Below are 20,710 nucleotides of genomic sequence, written 5' to 3'. Positions count from 1 at the left end.
GACATGTCATCCTCAATCTACCAGTAACACCATGTTTGGGGTGGGTGGGCGTGTTTACACCTCCCTACAAAATACAACTGAATACAAAAAGTACAAGGCTGCGTAATTTCTCCCTACTGGTATTTTGATGTTCTTCCTACCGTATATACTCACACTCATGAGGTAGGCAGCGTGTTGGGAGGGGGCGTGATTTGTACAGAAACCAAAAGGGGCAAACGTGAGCTCAGAACTTATGGAAAAAGAGTGCTGAATTTTGGTATTTGTATTAGTAAAATTATTTTTGTAGTACATCATGCATGGAGAAAAAGAAGAAAACGACTTGAACTTTACTAAAAAACGGAGAAGGAAATATTCGAGGGCTTTGAAGACCAGAGACAAAATGGATATGGAGTGTCTCGACTGTTCGTTTGCAAAAGCCATGAAATACAAGGTGTTCACTTCTTCCACAGGTTGTTCTACGTGTTTTTTCTATTTCTTTTATTATCTGGCTTTTTTTTTAAGTCGTTTTAGGAGGTCGGTTTCCATGCAAGCATATACGGTAATTTGTAACTATATGGTTACTTTCAGGGTAACGCTCTTCTTTTGGGTGACAGTAATTACTTTTTAAATGAAGTAACAAGTAACTGAGACAAATTTTCTTTTTTTATAACACAACACTGCCGAAAAAGTTGCCAAACTCCCTATCAAGTTTAATTATGATGTTATTTTTAAGTAATCAAGAAACTTCTTGATTTAATGAAATTCCTACCACAGAAAATCTAAATTGTGATTCATCGTCTACAAAAATTGGTTCATCATTTACCAGCTCAGTAGCCTAGATGGTAGTGTGCCCGCTTTGAGACTGGGAGGTCGCTGGTTCGCGCCTCGACCGAGACATACCTAATTGGTATAATGGCGGCGCCCTCTGGCTGCGGCTGCATCGACTCGCTACAACGGGTCAGGTGTATCGACATTTCGTTCTGTGTACATTGTTACAAAGAATGACAATACAAAGGAAATTATTATTATTATTATTATTATTAGAAGACTCACCTACCCAAATGTCACCCTAGTAAGGGGGAAACAGCGCTTCCCTACGGTTGCAACTCTAAGTGCGTCTACTTCATATTACAAAACGAAGGAGATCCTGAGCAGAGGTGGGTGGAGTAGGCAAAAATGTTACTCGGGTAAAAGTCCTGTCAGAATAATATGACTGGTTAAAGTAAAAAGTAGTCATCCAAATATTTACTTGAGTAAAAGTAAAAAATTACTTGGTGAATAAACTATTCAACTACTGATTACTGTAAGGTACTTTTTATTGGCTTTCTAAAGAACCATAGAAGCAGATAAAACCAATCCAATCAACAATAATTTACATTCAATTTAATGATAGATTCAAGGTGAATTCGAGTACTTAAATAAACAAAATATCAATAATAGTATAAATCAAATAAATGAATTAAGCAAAAGTTGCACATTTAAAGCCCCAGTACTTATTTTTATCAGGCTCTGAAGGCAGAACAACCCTGGGGTCGGCAACCCAAAATGTTGAAAAAGCCATATTGGACCGGAAGAAAAATAAAAAAAATTTAGAAGTCGCAAAAAATCAAAAACTTTATATAAGCCTTATGATGAACGTGACACATGCTGTATGTATCTATATTAGCCTACTGTCAAAATGACTAATTTGGATGCAGCACATCCTGTGGAGAACGACGTGACTACTCTGTTGTGTGATGCCACCTTAAGTTTAACTTCAATACTATATCAATGAATTACGGTATGTCATATTGTTTTGATAAAGTTCAAGAAATGCAATTGAGGAATCCAAGTTCCCATGTCATTTTTATTTTGAGAAATGGAAAAAACAACAACAAAGGTGCCTATTGTGCCCCTCATCTGGGCAACAAAAAGAATGTAATAAAACACAGCATGCATTGATAAAAATAAAATAACCTTTTGAAAAGGTAAATACATTTACATTAATTCAGTTTAAGTTTGATTTCTGTACACTTATTTTTCTCTTTTTTACCTTTGATGGATCACACACACGCCGGTTTGCTACCTGTGTGGCTCCTTTAAAAGGGCTTTGCCTTGGGCCGCACAGCCTGGCTCTCAGTGAGAGCCTCTCCCTTAGGGGACACGCGAGATGAGAGAAGAAGAGAAGCAAGATAAGGAGGAACGTGCATACCTACTTAAATACTGGGTTCAATGTAGCCTAATCTAGGTGGAGTGAGTGTACAGTTTCTTCTTCACAAATCTATTCAAGTAAAAGTAAAAAGCATACCGATTTTAAAATGTTCCAAAACGTACTCAAGTCAATGGAATGGAGTAAATATAACTCCTTACTCCCCAGCTCTGGTCCTGAGCTTGTTGCCACGGCGACAATCTCCAAACCACATTTTAACACATTGCTCTTGATTCAATGTGTTTTGAGGGAAGTGGGAGAACATCGTGGAGTGAAGTTGAACAGCTGAACACACTCGACACAGAGTCGGGGCGCTAATGAGGACGGGATGTCGCTCTTCGGGCACTCTTGTCCAAAAAAAGAGTTTTGATTTTTTTCAAAACCAAATTGCTACAGTTTGAACTTAAATCGGGGCTGTCGAAGTCATTTGAGATGGTCGCCACGTTGTAGAATAAACCTGCCTACGGGGCCAGACTATGAAAATAATGGCATAAAAAGTGTGCTTGAACTTGTGGGGTATGGTTATTTTCACTGCCTCGAAATTAAATTATGATAAAGGGTTGTGAGATTTGATTAATGAGAGTTTTTCTCCTTTACTTAGGCAAAACAACTATTGACTTCATTTCCACTACCGTTTGTTTTACTGTGGGAAACATGTGCAGACTGGAGAGTAATAAAAATAGCACACAAACACACATTTATGTCGGAACCAGAACAGGAGGACCCAGGATCTATACCCGATAGGATACACAAGCAGGATACCGGACAGAGTCAAAACACACGTCTTGCGGGTGCAGAGGTTTGTTGACGGACTGACAAAGGGTGAGTGACAGCACTGAGCTTAAATAGGAGGGAAGCCAGTCAGGCAACGAGCTGGAGCTTGTGCCAAAACCTCCTCCTGAAAGGCTACTACTCACAAGGTACTGAAAAATCGTGTGTCTATATGTTTGTGTGTGTTAAAAAATGTATCATTTTCAGGTTTCTCAGGCTTTCTGTTTCCAAGTGTTACTCCACCTTGTGTATTCCAAAACCTTTTATATTTTTATTGTGATTTGTGACAGAATACTCCCGACAGACTATTTTTGTTTTGTTTGTTTTTTTATGTATAAACAACCTGGGGGTAATTTTCAACACCATAATAATTCTCAATTCTTAAAGGGACACAGTGTGATGTATGACCACAACCGAAAACGAGTGCTACAAAGTGATTCAAAGTGAGCAAACCAAACCATTTATCTTATTTTTTGCCCAACCTTTCACAAGGTTTTCTTTTTTCTGAGGGGTATCCGTAGCAGCAAGATGGCGAAATATTATGTCAGCTCCCTTTAGGTGAGCCTTATGTGGTCTAAAATAAATACAAATTTCTTGACCTGAGTATTTAAAAGAATGCACTTTCATATGATAGTCATGCATTATTTAGATCAAAATCACGGTTCACAGATCCTCTAATGCTAGGGTCATCAAAGAACCGTTTCCTGTGCTGTGTCTTGGGCAAGTATAGCCTAGCGGCGCCTATCCCTCTGATGGTTGGATTTTTTTGTGTAGGGGTTTATTTATTTATTTAAAATTATTCAGCCAGTATCAACCATCAACATGATATCTACCGGAAATCATTTTGTCACGCGAAGCTATCGACATGACTCGTCGCCTTCGATCGGCGCCGGGTTTTTGGACCCAACTGCTGTGTTGGGAGTCATTAGGTGACCAAACCCCCCAATTCCAACCCTTAATGCCGAGCGCCAAGCAGGGAGGCAATGGGTACCAATGTTGTAAGTCTTAGGTATGACTCGGCCGAGGCTTGAACCAGCGACCTCCCAGTCTCGGAGCGGGCGCCCTACCATCTAGGCTACCGAGCTTTGCTCTCCCAAGTGAAACAGATAGTACTGGTTTCTATGGTAACCAATAACAGGAGAAGCCTCCGAAACTGACTTAAATACAGCACCTTTAGCATCTGGTCACCGTTGTTTTTCGGTGTAGAATTATGTAGCATTGACGAGCAATATCGTGTAACAATACTGACATTTTTTTAATGAAAAAAATTTATTTTACCACAAGGAGGCAATGAATAATACACAATGTTCCTTTGAGTTTGCACTCAAAAGTCAGAGGAGGTGGCTAATATAAAAAGGAAGTAATGAGTTGATCACTCTATTTTCAAGGTTCCATTTGAGGCTTTGGCTTATGAGCAACATACCAGGAAAAGAAATTAAATACTTGCCAATGGGTGACGTCATCGAGGATAAAGTTGTTTTGGAAAGAAGTGTGAATCTTGGGTGCCATCTTGCACACGCCTCCTCCTCCTGGCCCACTCATCGTATGCGGTTTACCTTTTGTTTTTGCAAAAAGCCTTCCATGCAAATACCTCTTCACACACACCTGCAACAACGCAGTCTCACGATATTTAAGACCCGATAATGTGAAATTGATTTCGCCGCTACGAGTGATCCGGGATCTCGTTGGTGTCGTGGTACCCGTGCGAACGTGAACTTTTGGGGTCTGGAAATGTGTCTACATGACAGCTGGAGGATGGGAGGTTGCCTGGTAACGGCAAAGCATACTCATCGAGCTTTGACTTGCAAACAGTTGGTGCATGAAGGATGGAAAATCTGTGTTTGTGCTTGTATGTGTGCAATAGAGAATGAATTGGATTGACGAGAGTGTTTTCTTGAAACCAGAAGATGGACTGATGGTAGAAGCGGCATTGTTGTTGGGAAAACAACCCCATCTTCTGCTTCGTCTTGGTCGGTTTAGAAAATGGAAGCGTACTTGTCGATCTCAACCAATCGCTTAACTCATTTACTAATTGCTAACTCATTCACTGACAATGACAATCGTAAGTTACTATGGACATCGTGTTCCAGTCCGGAGCCTTCGCTATGAAAATGCTGGTCTACTAGTGATCCCCAGGGCCAAGAGGAAATCCGCAGGTTCGAGAGCGTTCTCCTTTTGAGCCCGGGTTCTGTGGAATGTTCTGCCCACTGAGATTCAATCTGCAACTTCAGAGGAACTGTTTAAATGTAGGCTTAAAACACACTTCTACTCTATAGCATATGAATAACCTATATTTTTTGTTGACAATATATGTGTATTATTTGTTATTGCCACATTCATTGCAGCCTGCTCATCCTTGAAGAGGGATTACCTTTTGTGCGATCCCTTCTCAAGGTTTCTTTATTTACCTCATTTTGAGGTTTTCAGTTTTCCCTTGCCCTCATGTAGGTTTTAGATCAGGGGACGGTGTAATAATGCTCTGCGGTTTGCAATAATCTGTGGTCTGTACAGCCCTTTAAGACTCTTTTTGATTAAGGGCGTCACAAATAAACATGACTTGACTCGTATCATATTTTTGACTCATTAATTGCCATTAATTGTTAAAAACATCAAAGCTCAATTTTTCATTTGAATTATTTTTTCAAAGCCGGCAGGGAATTTAACAATGCTAGAATCAGAATGATCTGGGAGATAATTATCTCATTTACTGCCAATGACAAACTCATATATGATATAATACATTCAGTGCCATTACAAGAGACAAACGTCACATATTTTAGATAGATAGATAGATAGACAGACAGACAGACAGACAGACAGACAGACAGACAGACAGACAGACAGACAGACAGACAGACAGACAGACAGACAGACAGACAGACAGACAGACAGACAGACAGATAGACAGATAGATAGATAGATAGATAGATAGATAGATAGACAGACAGACAGACAGACAGACAGACAGACAGACAGACAGACAGACAGACAGACAGACAGACAGATAGATAGATAGATAGATAGATAGATAGATAGATAGATAGATAGATAGATAGATAGATAGATAGATAGATAGATAGATAGATAGATAGATAGATAGATAGATAGATAGATAGATAGATAGATAGATAGATAGATAGATAGATAGATAGATAGATAGATAGATAGATAGATAGATAGATAGATAGATAGATACTTTATTTATCCCCGCAGGGAAATTCACATATTTTCACACATTCAACACGTCAAAGATCAATTTTCCATTTGAATGGGTAAAAGAACTAGTAGGGGATGAGTTAATAAGGGATAATAAACCTTAATAAGGGTGGCTAATACTACTACTACTTTGTATTATTACTGTATCAGAACAAAAGTTAAGCGTCAAACCAAAAAAAAAAGAAGAAGCCATGTAACAAAGTCAACGTGACAACTCTAATACCTTCCATGTCATAATATTTTGAAAATGAGGTCAAAGTGCAGACAGTGTAAACAATACAATGTGCAAAACCTTTAACGGAATAAAAAATATATATATTTTTAAACGACATCAACAGTTTCAGAACAGAAGTCAGGACAGTCAAACCGAAAAAGGCAGCAATGAAATAAAAATACAAATACTGTATAACAATGTCAACAAGACAACTAAATTATTTTCTGGACTTTAAGGTGCACCCAAAATCCCCAAATTTGCCAAAGATTTGAAAATGCCAGTTATAATCTAGAGCAGAATGCTCATACATACACATTTATGAATAATTTATTTTAGGCTGTTTCAACAACAACTCATGCCTCTGATAGTTATTTGTGGTTATCCGTGTAGAAATAAAAGGAAACAGGCAGAAGAATTAAAAGTGTATTTCGAACAAAACACAGACAGAAAGGTTCACGTTGTGGGAGACTCACCGTGTATGCGGGCAAGTTAAGCTAGCTGAAGCTAACCGTCATCGACTACAATCATTTGTTTACCAACAAAATGCCATCAAACTTAATCGTTTTTTATTTTATTTCGTGTAACCGTTAGCCTAGTAAGTGTTTCATTAACAGGGTTGGGTAGGGTTACTTTAACTTGATTACTTTCAATTACTTTTGGATTACTCCAATACCAAATATGCTAATAAAAGACAAAAGAAACTAAATATGAATAAAATGACTACATTTTGTGCAGGCTTGGGGAGTAACGGAATACATGGAACGGCAAAAATGATGTTGGCAAGCTGTTTGGATTTATTTTCATTTTGTTTCTGTCGCATTTTATGTTAGTTTTGCCGGAGATCAAAGAGATCAAAGCCAGGAGAGAAAGCTTACCACGTGTTGTTAGTCATCATTTTTTCATATTTTGTTTATATTGTATTTTATTAGCATATTTGGTATTGTGGTAATCCAAAAGAAATTGAAAGTAATCAAGTTAAAGTAACCCTACCCAACCCAATCATTAGGTTGTGTGTGGCCTTATTTTTCGATGCACATCATGGATAGGTTTTTGTTGTGCAGGATATTAAGTTGATGGTATTTTTAATGTCTGTGTAAGCTATCACAGTCCATTTTTTGTAGTGCATTAATTACCCACTAAACATTTTAAATGTTATAAATGAAGGTGGATTTATTTTAAAATTAAAATAACCATCATTGTACACGTTTAACTTCCTGAATGTAGTTACTAATCCCATAATCGAACAGGTCAATAAGCCTATCACGACTCAATAATCTTCAGAAATATTTCTCATATTACAAAATTTACAAAAACATCGTGAAAAAAGTTACAGAAAGCAGCTGCAACCAGAAATGTACACATGGTACTGTTCCTGAACATAAACATGTAAATCTGCTGTCATTATAGCAACAGATCCGAAAAGGGCTTATTCATTAAATTGCTGATTGTTAGTTTCAGTCTTTTGGCTTTTGTTCTGAAACATCCATCAATTATCTGTACCGCTTATCCTCAGTAGGATCGCAGGGGTGCTGGAGCCCATCCAAGTCATCTTCGGGCAGTGGGCAGAGGGCGCCCTGAACTGGTTGCCAGCCAGTCCCAGGGCACACAGAGACAGACAATCCACTCGCTAATAAACGCCTAGGGACAATTTGAACCGGCCAATTATGGAATGTGGGAGGAAACCAGAGTGCCCGGAGGAAAACCACACAAGCACGGGGGAGAACATGCAAACTCCGCACAGAAAGTTTGGTGGCTGGATTTGTACCCATGACCTCAGAAATAGTTGTAATTAAAATATGAACTACAATAAAAACAACAGCAAGTGTAATTTGTGTTCAACACCCCAAACTGGCACCCAAAAATGTAAACATGTTGCTGTTCTTGGACAAAAACCTCTAAATTCGTTGTCACTATAGAAACAGAGCCAAAAGCCAAAGAGTCCATTGACACTCTATTTGCATTACTGACTTAATTTTCAAAATATTGTGCAACAGAAAGTATTTTAGTTTTCTAGTTGACAAAGACAGACTGTGTTTATATTTTCTTTACATTGCTGCTTTTTTGGTTTGACTCCCTTGGCTTTTGTTCTCAAACAGGCTGTTTTTATTGTCATAATATAGTAAGTCAAGGGTGGTTAGATTATTCAAGGATCATCACATTTCCAAACAAAAAGTACCGGTATCGGATCGGTATTGATCGATACGATCGTTATTTACTTCGATCGGATCGATTGAAACCGACAAAACACTTTTGTTTACGTTTTCTCGACTTATCAACCTAGACTTTAAGCTCCATCCCAATTCCTGGTTCACCTCCCTTCTTCTTTGCTCCTCTTGGAACCCAAATATTTTCTTGAGCGAGTCGGATACCACAGCAAGTAAGTTTTATAAGCTGCTCCGGTTACACGTTTCGATTTGGCCTTGTGATAGAGAGAAAACAGAAAAAAGCAGAACGGATTTGCAGGCCGGAAGGCTCTCGTGACATCAGCTTTAAAAAATGTGTGCATCTGTGTCCGCGAGTAACTGTGACTAAAAAGCATGGAATTGAAGCAAATGAAGATCGAAAAATCTTCATCTGCTTTTTTTTAATTGTCTTTGTAAAAAAAAGAGAGAGAGAAATTGTTTCAAGTGACGATCTGATTTGACACTTTTAAACACCACGTCTAAGATCTGAGCTGCTTTTACTAAGTTTTGGAAGCCCGTTTTAAGAATGTTGCTTCATTGTAGTGGGACAGCAATTTGTGGAGACGATCTTTGAAAGAACGAAGGAGGCGATGGAGTGTTGGTGAGGGAGAAGTATAGTAGTGGTGGGAATTCCGGCTCTTATTAGAGATACGGAATTTACGGCTCATCTCACTTGAAAGAGACAAGCTCTTTCAGCTCCCAAACGATTCTTCAGTTTTGTATTATACTACTAATATAATATTCTATATTGTTTCTATACATAGTGAACCTTTACCTAATTCAAAACTTAAAAATGTTTATATTAAGCAAATTACAAAGAAAAAATGCCACTCATCTTGACCAAGCATAAGCCAGTTCCAGAAAGAAAGAGAAAGAGAAAGAAACAGAAAGAGACAAAGGGAGAGAGAGAGAGAGAGAGAGAGAGAGAGAGAGAAAGAGAGCGAGAGAGCGAGAGAGAGAGAGAAAGAGAGAAAGAGAGTGAGAGAGAGAAAGAGAGAGAGACAGAGACAGAGAGAGAGAGAGAGAGGGAGAGAGAGACAGACAGACTGACTGGCTGACGGACAGGGGGAGGAAGAATAGAGGGGGCGTGAGAGGAAAATACGAGAAGCGAGAGAAAGAGGAGAGAAAAAAGAGAGAGAGAGAGAATAAACGGGAGAAAGAGAGTAAGAGCAAAATATGAAAAAGAGGGAGAGAAAGAGAGAAAGAAATAGAAAGAGATTAAAAGAGAGAGAGAGAAAGAGAGAGACACAGAGAAAGAGAGAGAGAGAAAGAAAGAGAGAGAGAGAGGGAGACAGAGAAGGAGAGAGACAGAGGGAGAGACAGAGAGTGAGCGAGGGACAGACAGACTGACTGATGGACAGGGAAGGAAGAAGAGAAGGAGCGTGAGAGGAAAATATGGGAACCGAGAGAAAGAGCAGAGAAGAAAAGGAGAGAGAGAATAAAGGGGAGAAAGAGAGTAAGAGCAATATTTAAAAAAGATAGAGAAATAGAGAAAGAAATAGAAAGAGACTAAAAAGAGAGAGAGGAGAAAGAGCGAGAGAGAGAGAGATAGAGAGAGAGAGAGAGGGGGAGAGCGAGAGAGAGAGAGAGAGAGAGAGACAGACAGACTGACGGACAGGGAGAGAAAGAAGAGAGGGAGCTTGAGAGGAAAGATGGGAAGCGAGAGAAAGAGGAGAGAAGAAACAGAGAGAAAGAGTAAAGGGCAGAAAGAGAGTTAGAGCAAAAGATTAAAAAGAGAGAGGGTGAAAGAGGAACAGAGAGAGAGAGACTAAAAAAGTTCGTGAGAGATCAAGAAAAAGAGAGAAAATGCAGAGAGAAAGAGTGCAACAGAAAAAGAAAGAAAGAATGATGGAGAGAAACAGGTCAAGAAAAATAAGGCAAGAAAGATGGTAGGATAGAAAGAGGAAGGAAAACTAAAGAAAGAGAGAGAGATAGACAAGTAAAAGAGAGAGAAAGAGAGAGCGAGAAAGAAAAAGAGCCGGCTCCCGTCAGTCACTACAAAGAATTGGCACACAAAGCCGTTTCAATCGCGAACGACCCATCACCGAAGTAGACCGTGAGAGAGAGAAAAAGGCGTTTCCACACGTTCTCTCGCCGGTCTCGGACGCGTTGATCCCGGGGAACAGTCACGACCATCCTTCGTGCTCTTCACATTCTAATTAGTTCCCACGCCGAGGACCAACTGAGAACCCATTCCCTCCTCTCCTCCCCGTTTTGCTCCCCATCGCATCACCGAGTGGATTTTAGCCGTTCTCCCTTCCCTCAGTCGAACGTCCAGCAAATCCTCACGAGTGTCAAAGCTTCCCCAACTGCGACGCTTGGCCCGCGCACGAGGTAGAACTTATTATTATTGTTACTTTTTTATTGTTTAGTGCGGCTTTAAAATGCGCGCAGGAGACAGCTGGCATGCCTTCACGTCTCCGTGACTCCCCTCTGCTCCCCCTCTTCCTCCATCTCCACTTCTTTTTTTCCTCGTGGCCAGTTTTCCGACGCTTAACTCGACTATGAATGCATCATGGCCAAACTCTTAAGCGCGTATTCGTTATTTCTCCCATTTTCCAACTTGATCTCGTGTAATACGTACCGTATGGTGTGATACTCAAAATTCCAGAACAAAATACTTTCCCCCCACTGATTAAGTATCTAAAATCAACATTTTCACACGCCACTGCCAGTCAATGCCGAGGTCAGGCTCATCTCTGAACGCTTTACACCGAAAAACAACAGCGACCAGGTGATGAAAGTGCTGTATCTGAGTCACATCAGGTGGCTTCTACAGCTACGGGTAACCATGGAAACCAGAACCATCTGTTCCATGTGGGAGAGCAAACCCCAACCCCCCAAAAAACGGCCTGGGGAGGGATGGGTGCCACCAGGCTGTACTTGCCTAATACACACCACAGGAAGTGGTGCCCCGATGACCCTGGCTGTAAAGAGATCCGTAATAAATTAGCATTGGCACAATCTGATGGCACTTCTTACATCACGCAACTTCCATATTTTCAACACTAGTAGGCGCACTCTTCCAAAAAGTCTTTTCACATATATTTTACATATATAAGCCACATGGAATTAAATCTACAGCAGTGGAGGTTTTAGGTTCAGAGCTTTGGGGGTGCTGAGCACCCAGAGAAAGGGTGAGCAAACTACGGCACGCAGGCCACATGCGGCCTGTCAGGTGTTTTCATCCGGCTCACCCAAAAAAAAAAAAGGTTAAAATATGACAAGATACATAAAATAATAAATATAGCACCTTTTTGGTGCTAAATTTTTCCATATAGTTTCTTCGTGTGTCTGTAACAAAAAACACTACTAAAGAAATACTACAAATTACTACAACACTAAATATTCAATTTAGTGCCTAAATGAACGGTTTGGCTCTCATGTGCACATCTCTGCAACATGCAGCGAACGGAAGTGAAACTGAATGGCACCGAATAGACAATCAAATGATGCGGATTTCAAGCTGCAAATGGTGAAAGATTTGGGAAAAAAAGCAGAAAGTTTGTAAAGCTTGAAAGTTATTGGCAAGATGCAGAAATGACATCTGAGCTAAGGGAGGTGGGAGGAGGACAGGGAGCCTAACAACGAGGATGAACATTTCCAAGGATTTAGATAGATAGATAGATAGATAGATACTTTATTCATCCCCGAAGGGAAATTCACTTTTCCAGCAGCATCCCTAAGCTGAGAACAATCGAAAATAACTGAGAACAATCGAAAATAACACGGGAGCTGCTGGAGTGGCTGCCATTCGTGACGGCGCCGGAGAAACGATTCAATTTGAATCATGTACAAACAAACAAACAATTGAATCATGTACAAGAAGTTAAACAGTTTTTTTGGTGAGCATGTTCTTGATCTTAATAATTACTTAAGTTAAAGTAAGTGCATGCTGTGTAGATTCTCCACGAGGGTACATAAAAAAAAACCAAATTCTGAGCACAGAGAATGAGTCAGCAAGTCCAAACATGGAAATTCATTAAACGCATCATCAGAAACCATTTCCCCTTTGAGGGCTTCCTGTCCCAAATGTCCACCGGGCCCAAATTGCGCGCATGTTTGTGTGTATGTGTGGGTCTGTGTTTCATCTTTTAAGAGATCAATCCATCTTCTTGCGTCAAGCAACTCATGCTTTTTCGTGTCCAAGTCTTTTTTTTTTTATTACTTGGCAAGCTCGAGTGTGTTGTTGTACTTTCTGTGGTGGAGACAAGTGGAACCCAATTCTGATTAAAAGACACAAAACCTCCAAATACATGGTAAATGGTCTGCATTTTTATAGCGCTTTTCAAGTCAATGAAGACCTCCCAAAGCGCTTTACAATGTGCTTCACACTTACCCATTCACACACACACTCACACACCAATACCGGCCATGCAGCCATTCAAGGCAAGTGCCGACCTGCTTATTGGAGGCATTAGGGATTCAGTGTCTTGCTCAAGGACACTTTGACATATAACACGAAGAAGCCGGGGATCGAACCTGCGATCTCTTGATCCCAAGACAAGCTCCCTACCTCCTGAGCACCCGTACATGAAAGGTCATGACAGTCAGGCAACTGGGACCGGTCTTGGGCGCGTTTTCGAAAAAAAAATGATAAGATAAAGTTACTAGTTACTTCATTTGAAAAGTACTTTTGTTACCCCCCGGATTACTGACAACCCAAAAGAGCGTATTACTCTGAAAGTAACTATTTTGTTAAAAATTACCGTATATACTCACATTGAGAGGAACCCCTAAAACTGATTAAAAATAGCCACATAATAGATAAATAGAAAAATTGAGGCACGGCGGCTGGGAGGTTCAGGGTTCAAGTATAGCCACTGCAGCCCCCCGTGTGGAGTTTTCATGTTCTCCCCGTGCCTATGTGGGTTTCCTCCAGGCACTACAGTTTCTTCCCACGATTCCAAAAACATGCATGTCAGGTTAATTGGCCGGTCCAATTTGTCCCTGAGTTGTCTGTCTCTGTGTGCTCTGCGACTGGGTGGTGGTTCAGGGTGTCCCCTGCCCACTGCCTGAAGATGACTGGGATGGGCTCCAGCACCCCCGCGACCCTACTGGGGATAAGCAGTGTAGATAATGGATGGATGGATGTGTACACCAACCTGTGGAAGCAGTAAAGCCTTCATATTTTGGCTTGTGATAGCTTGCAAACTAACACTCCATATCCGTTTTGTCTGTTGTCTCCAAACAACTCGAATATTTCCTTCTCGATTTCTGGGTAGTGGCCAAGACATTTTCTTTTTGTCCCCAGGCATGGTGTGTTGCAAAAGTAATTTTACAAATAAATACGGCACTCTTTTACCGTAATTTCACGTTTTCCCCGCTGAGATTGATATTCCTGTATAAGGCCACTCCCCGCATTAGTTGTAAATGGATGTGTGTATATAGGTAGGAAGAATATAAGGGTATCAGTAGGAGAAAATTCGGCCCTTGTACTTCGTGCTTGAGACAGCCACCGTAACTGTATTCCGTTGTATTTTGTAGGGAGATGTAAACATCCCGGCCTTGCCCATTTTTTGTAAACATTGTTGTGTTGAAAGCATATCATGAGAGAAAGAGAAACTCACAATTTGATATAGACATTATGATTCACGGTCTGCTTTGTAAAAGTAGCGGAGTAACGCGCCACGTTGTAATGACAGTTACGAGTTACAAAAAGCGTTATGGTATTCGTTGTGGAGAAAAGTAATTGTGTTAACTAGTCTCCTGAGCTGGTTCCATTTCTGTATTTAACACATACACAAGGCGCACCCCATGATAAGGCACGGGAGGCCTCTGCTTGCAGACCCATTACAACAACACAGACAAGAGTGCCTATTAAAAATACAACGGAAGCAAAACTGAGTTTCGTTGTGGTGTATTTAAGTATTGATTACAAAGTAAAACACAAAGGTAAAACCGAAATTTGAAAAAGGAGCTGGTGCGAAAGATTTTCAGATTTTTTTACCAGTAATCCATAACATATCTGTCAAAATCCTTGTCCTCTGTTTCTGACCAGAACAGCTTTGCTAAATCTCCATTAAAAGGTTCGCTTTCTTCACTTTCAGAGTCATTTTCTGAAAGCTCGAACAACAGTCCCGCCCAAGCGTCGACAATCCATCCTTTTTATGATGATCTGTTGTACAGTATGTCACAAAAGTGAGGACACCCCTCACATTTCTGAGGATATTTCATCATAAGGTTTAATTGAAAAATACTGTGTAATGCGTATTTAGCAGTGTTAACTTTATTTTCCCCCTCATAAAACTCAAAATATAGCCAATAGTAGCTGAACCCCTTTTAACAAAAGTGAAAACACCCTTAAGTAAAAGTTCTTGAAGGTCAATATTTTGTGTTGCCACCATGATTTTGCAGAACCACTTTAATCCTCCTGGCCATGGATTTTACCTGAGCCTCAAAAATTGCCACTGAAACACTCTTCGAATCCTCCATGACAACATGAGATGGGGGATATTCAAGATCTTGTGCTTCTCCACCTTCCGGTTGAGGATGCCCAAAAGATGTTCTATTGGATTTAGATCTGGAGAAATGCCTTAGCCCATTTAGAAAAGTGTATTTGGGGTCATTGTCAGGCTGGAACATTGCCCTGCGACCCATTTTTTGGAGGAAGTGGATCATTCTCTACTCCAGTATTTCACTGTACATGCTTGAGTTTGTGTTTCCCTTAATGAAATGCAACTCTCCAATTCCAGTTGTACTCATGCAGCCCCAAACCATGACATTCCCAACACCATGCTGGACTTGAGGCGTGACACAAACATGTTTGTGATTCCCTTAATGAAATGCAACTCCCCAATTCCAGTTGTACTCATGCAGCCCCAAACCATGACATTCCCAACACCATGCTTGACACAAAGATGTTTGTACTCCTCATCTGGTTTCTGCCACACATGTTTCACACCATCTGAGCCAAATAAATTCCTTTTTGTCTTATCAGACCAAAATTTATCATTCCAGTAGACAATGGTCTTTGTTAACATACTCCTTTTCATTGTGTCAAAGTAATGTTTTTTCAGTGATGTTCTATTAAACCTGTTAATGAAATATCTGCAGAAATGTGAAGGGTGTACTCACTTTTCAGACATACTGTATATTTCTGCCCCACCATAGTCCTGGTCTGGGTGTAAAAATGACACTGTTTCATGAAAGGAAAGCACCAAGACGCTAGATACGCTACAGCGTTAGCATCTCTGAGTTCCTCCGCAATCGATGCATTGCGTTTGATGTCACGTGTCCTCTTCCGCTTGTAGGAAACTTGTGGCGAACTCAGAAGAAGGCATATAAGTCACAGGAGATAGCATACATGTCGTATTAGATAGAATAGAATAGAATAGAATATACCTTTATTGTCATTGTTACAAAATGGGTTAACATATTGTGACAACGAAATTGGGCATGACACTCCAGTTTTACACATTCACAGTGAGGTATGAGCCAAGAAGATAAAGGAACAGAGAAGATAAGGTTATAAAACAAGGGGGATAAGGCTATAGTTATCATTGACATGGTATTTACACAAGAAATGTCGGCATGTGGGATGTTACATACAGTGTTGTCGTGATACCGTTGGTATCGTAAGGGTTGTGCAATATTGCATTTGGTGCAAAGTCATCATAGTGCAAAAAATAGTCAGCATATGCATTGGTGCAAACATAGACAACATAGTGCAGAAAAAAGGAAATGGTCAGACATTGTGCAAGGTGAGCAGTAAACGTAGTGCAGTCGACATGTGCAAGAACATAGACATTAGTACCATTATATTCGTATGAGGTAGTGTTGGCACAAGTTTTCAGGTTTTTTGTGCTGTGTCTGTTTTGAGCAGTGAACAAACATAGTGCAGACAGCATGTACGTGAGTACCATTTTACATTCGTGTGAGGTAGTTTTTTGCAACAGTTTTCAGTTTTTTTGTGCGGTGTCTGTTTAGGGTGGTAATGGCTGTGGGGAAGAAGCTGTCTCTGAGTCTGTTTGTTTTTGCTTTGTGTGACCTGTAGCGCTTGCCGGAAGGCAGCAGGTCGAAGAGGTGGTGGCCGGGGTGAGAAAAGTCCATGATGATGTTTTCTGCTCTGCTGAGGTAGCGAGAGCAGGCAATGTCCTCCAGACTGGGCAGAGAGCAGCCGACGATTCTCTGGGCTGTTTTGATGATCCTCTGGAGCTTTTTCCTGTCTGCTGCTGTGCACCCAGCATACCACACCGTGATGCAGTATGTTAGGATGCTCTCCACTGTGGCTTTGTAGAAGGACACCTGCAGCTGCTGTTTTAGGTTATTTTTCCTGAGCAATCTCAGGAAGTGCAGATAGATAGATACTTTATTCATCCCCGTAGGGAAATTCACACTTCCAGCAGTCTACCCCGTTGCTTAATAACAGATGAACATGATGCCCTAGGGGTGCTTGTAGCGAAGTGGATGACGTCACGCCAGTCCAAAAATTCGACATCCCTGCGGCAGATGGAAAACTTTTCTTTGTGAAAATCCAGGGATACACCACCTCGTGTTAGCAAGTCCGCCTCCTCTCCGATTCCCCCCGGCTTTCGTGTCTCTGTTTAGCGGCGTTGAAGCCGGATTGCTCCGGGTAGCTCCGGGTGGCTACACGTTAGCGTCCGGAATGCTAAACGTGAGCCACGTTTCCGCAAAACACAGCAACTGCGCTCCCTGTGCGCTTCGATGTTTTCCACCAGCACTCGATGATCTTATTTGGTCCTGAGTTCGCATTTACCATGATTACGGATGGTACCGAAGACTTATAAGGCCGCTAGCCGCTTCGCTAGCTCCGGCTTTTCCTCCACGATAGGCCCCTTCATCACGCCGGCACGAGAATTTTTCAGGGCAAGGAGTTGAAATTCCTTGAATCCACGCATTTCTTGTGCGTTAAAACCCATGTCCATAGGATAGAAGTAATCCATAGTGTAGTTGTCAAAACGGGAAGAAAAAACACCGAAGATAGGAGCAGACAATAAAACAATAGGGCAGCTGCTGGAAAAGGCAGCCGCTCGTGGCAGCGCCGCTTTGATTAAGTTGGGATTGTGAGCAATCTTGCAAAATCATCGGATTTCTTCCCAAAATGTTTTAAGTCTTGAATTGGCTAGGGCTGGAACCCGTGACCTCCCAGTCTCGGGGGCGGGCGCCCAACCCTAAGACCATCGAGCTAGTCCCTGTCCGTCGCAGGGAACACTGTTTGAAAGGGCGCGCCGCACAATTTGAAGAGAATTTGAGACTTATGGTCGTGAAAATACGGTACCCAAGGAAAGCGTCCGTATGGCGGATGCACATAATACCAACTTGACTTCCTGTTTGACGGGGATTTCCTTAGGCAGCTGCAGTCTGGTGACCACTGCGTGCCTCTTGCATTTCCTTTCCAGCCACATTTTCAACACACTCTTGAACGCACCACACATACGTCTTCCTGTTCACTGTCATTCAGTGAGAGGAACCTCACAAACTTCCTCACATTGTCCTGTCTGTGTCACAATTGGTGTGCGCCCACGTACACACTCAAACACACACCTAAATTTGTACAGACGCACTCTTCCTTCTTTTCCCTTGCTTTTCCTGCCATGAAGTACAAAAGTTTGCCATATGACCAGGGTTGGGTAGGGTTACTTTAACTTGATTACTTTCAATTACTTTTGGATTACTCCAATACCAAATATGCTAATAAAAGACAAAATAAACCAAATATGAATAAAATTATGACTCACAACACGTGGTAAGCTTTCTCTCCTGGCTTTGATCTCTTTGATCTCCGGCAAAACTAACATCAAATGCAACAGAAACAAAATGGAAATAAATCCAAACAGCTTGCCAACATCATTTTTGCTGTTCCATGTGTTCCGTTACTCCCCAAGCCTGCACAAAATTTAGTAATTTTATTCATATTTAGTTTCTTTTGTCTTTTATTAGCATATTTGGTATTGGAGTAATCCAAAAGTAATTGGAAGTAATCCAGTTAAAGTAATCCTACCCAACCCTGCATATGACAATGATTAGCTGGGAGAGGAAAGATAGTTTTTACTCTCACATCAACTAGTGGGAATTGCAGAGGAGGTGGACTTGCTAACACGAGGTGGTGTATCCCTGGATTTTCACAAAGAAAAGTTTTCCATCTGCCGCAGGGATGTCAAACTTTTGGACTGGCGTGACGTCATCCACTCCGCTACAAGCACCCCTAGGGCATCATGTTAATCTGTTAATAAACAACGGGGTAGACTGCTGGAAGTGTGAATTTCCCTACGGGGATGAATAAAGTATCTATCTATCTATCTAGTGACGTGTTTCACACCCATTACCGAATGTGTAAAAAGGAAAAAAAACTTGAAGCTCCATGCTCTCTAAAGCAGGGGTGTCAAACTCATTGTAGCTCGTGCGCCACATGATAGAAAATACACTTCTCACGGAGGCCGGAAATGTAAATTAATGGCCTAAAAAGTGTGCTTAAGATGGAGGGCTGGGGGTCTTTTGGAGGCTCAGTTTAATGATGATTCGGGGTTGTAAGATTTGATAATAAAATGATTATCTAATTTTTTTCCCCCTTAATATTAGTTTTCCTTCATTAAGATTGAATCCCTTCTAGTGTTTATAAAAACAGGGTTTGTACGGGTGCTTGAAAAGTTTCTCAACAAGTCTGCCTAAAATGACACAGGCGCTACTCTCTAGTAGCTTAGCTTCACCACTTAATTTCTAATTCCTCTTGATTAACTGCAGCTGGCATTAGTTTGTATGGCATTGTCCTATAAAGCATCATTGCCCCCCCTATGGGTTGCACCCAAGAAGACAGGCGTATGCTACACCTAAACAGAGCTCTACGAAATGTGTATTTATGCTAGGATTACATATCCATTTTGGACAATTATTATGGGCCATAAAAAAATTAAAGTAGCATTTCCCAGTGGTTATTAGAATGGGAGGAACTTTCTGCAACTGAAAAAACATCTTTTTACCAAACTTGAAGAGATTTGTCTCAAAAACAAATATGCGATTTACTCAAGATCCAAAAATCATAGTACTTAATAAATGCACATTCAAGGTAAAAACTCTCATATGAAAATATGTTATTGTGGCTCTGTAAAATACATTATTCACACTGGATTTTTTTTAATGGTACTGGAGAAAATAGAAAATTGGCTTCTAACGTCCTTAAAAATTGCTGGAATTTCGCCCAAAAAAAGCAGAACGAACGCTGTTGTAGGTAAAATACCACCGAGGCGGGTTTGCTCAATGTTCTCTGGTTGATCAACAGTAGCCAGCAAATACAGCTACAGTGAATGCTATGCGAGTGGAGCCTGGATTCAGCGACATCCAGTGGCCATATTTAGAACTGCAGATCATCGTTTGGCTCTTTTTTCTCTTGTTCTTCTCTCAGCATTGTCTCGCGGGCCATATAAAATGTTGTGGCAAGCCCTATTTGGCTTACAGGCCAACCGTTTGACACATGTGCTCTAAAGAGTCAGGGGCATGTGATGGACTCTTCTACCATGGTTTAATCAGCACACACACCGCCGCTTCAACTCCCCCTCCTCCTCATCCTCTCCTTCGTCCTCCCCCTCCTCCACCCAGAGGCGTTGGGATATTTTTATCCTCCGCAAAGCTTTCGGGATAATGAAGCATCCACCTCGCAAACGTTGACGTGCGGCTGCTGTCGTCGTACGTTGATGATGTCACCGGCCTCAACCCCTTCCCCCTCCCTCAATTGGTCAGCAAAATACAGACTAGGGCTGCAACCAAAGCTTATTTTGATAGTTGACTAGTGACTTCCTATCGAAAAGTCGAATAATCAGATGATTATTATTTTTTTCTTAGCCTTAATGTTGTTAGGGCCCCCAGTGACCCTGTTTCAAGGTTATAAAATGTAATAACTGATAGATAGATGGATAGATACTTTATTCCCGTAGGGAAATTCATTGATGTGTCTCCTGGGCCATGAAATAAAATAACAATATATTCTATATGGTTATGGATGTATATAATGTTTGTTAAGGTGTTGTATCAACTCTATAGAGGAGGGGTGTCCAAACTTTTGAGAGCGCGGGCCATATTTGTTAAGGTGAAAATGTGTGGCATTGTTTCAAGTCTTTAATAATAGAATAGAATGGAATAGAATATACCTTTATTGTCATTGTTACAAAATGGGTTAACAAATTGTGACAACGAAATTGGGCA

At 40.9% G+C, this 20,710-nt stretch overlaps 1 protein-coding gene across 1 annotated transcript in view; it reads left to right on the top strand.

Annotated features, from left to right (window-relative positions):
- The first annotated feature begins 10,609 nt into the window (after positions 1 to 10,609).
- Positions 10,610 to 20,710, top strand: part of pea15 (proliferation and apoptosis adaptor protein 15) — a 32,187-nt gene continuing 22,086 nt past the window's right edge. Inside the window, exon 1 of the mRNA XM_088347628.1 lies at positions 10,610 to 10,885. The gene's annotated coding sequence lies outside the window, so the exon portion shown is untranslated. The remainder of the gene's footprint in view (positions 10,886 to 20,710) is intronic.

Source organism: Urocampus carinirostris, chromosome 11, assembly GCF_059441175.1.
Source record: "Urocampus carinirostris isolate Australia breed hairy pipefish chromosome 11, RoL_Ucar_1.0, whole genome shotgun sequence".
NCBI classification, from domain to species: domain Eukaryota; kingdom Metazoa; phylum Chordata; class Actinopteri; order Syngnathiformes; family Syngnathidae; genus Urocampus; species Urocampus carinirostris.
Note: the sequence above shows the minus strand (reverse complement) of the source record. Positions and strands in the feature narration are given on the sequence as shown.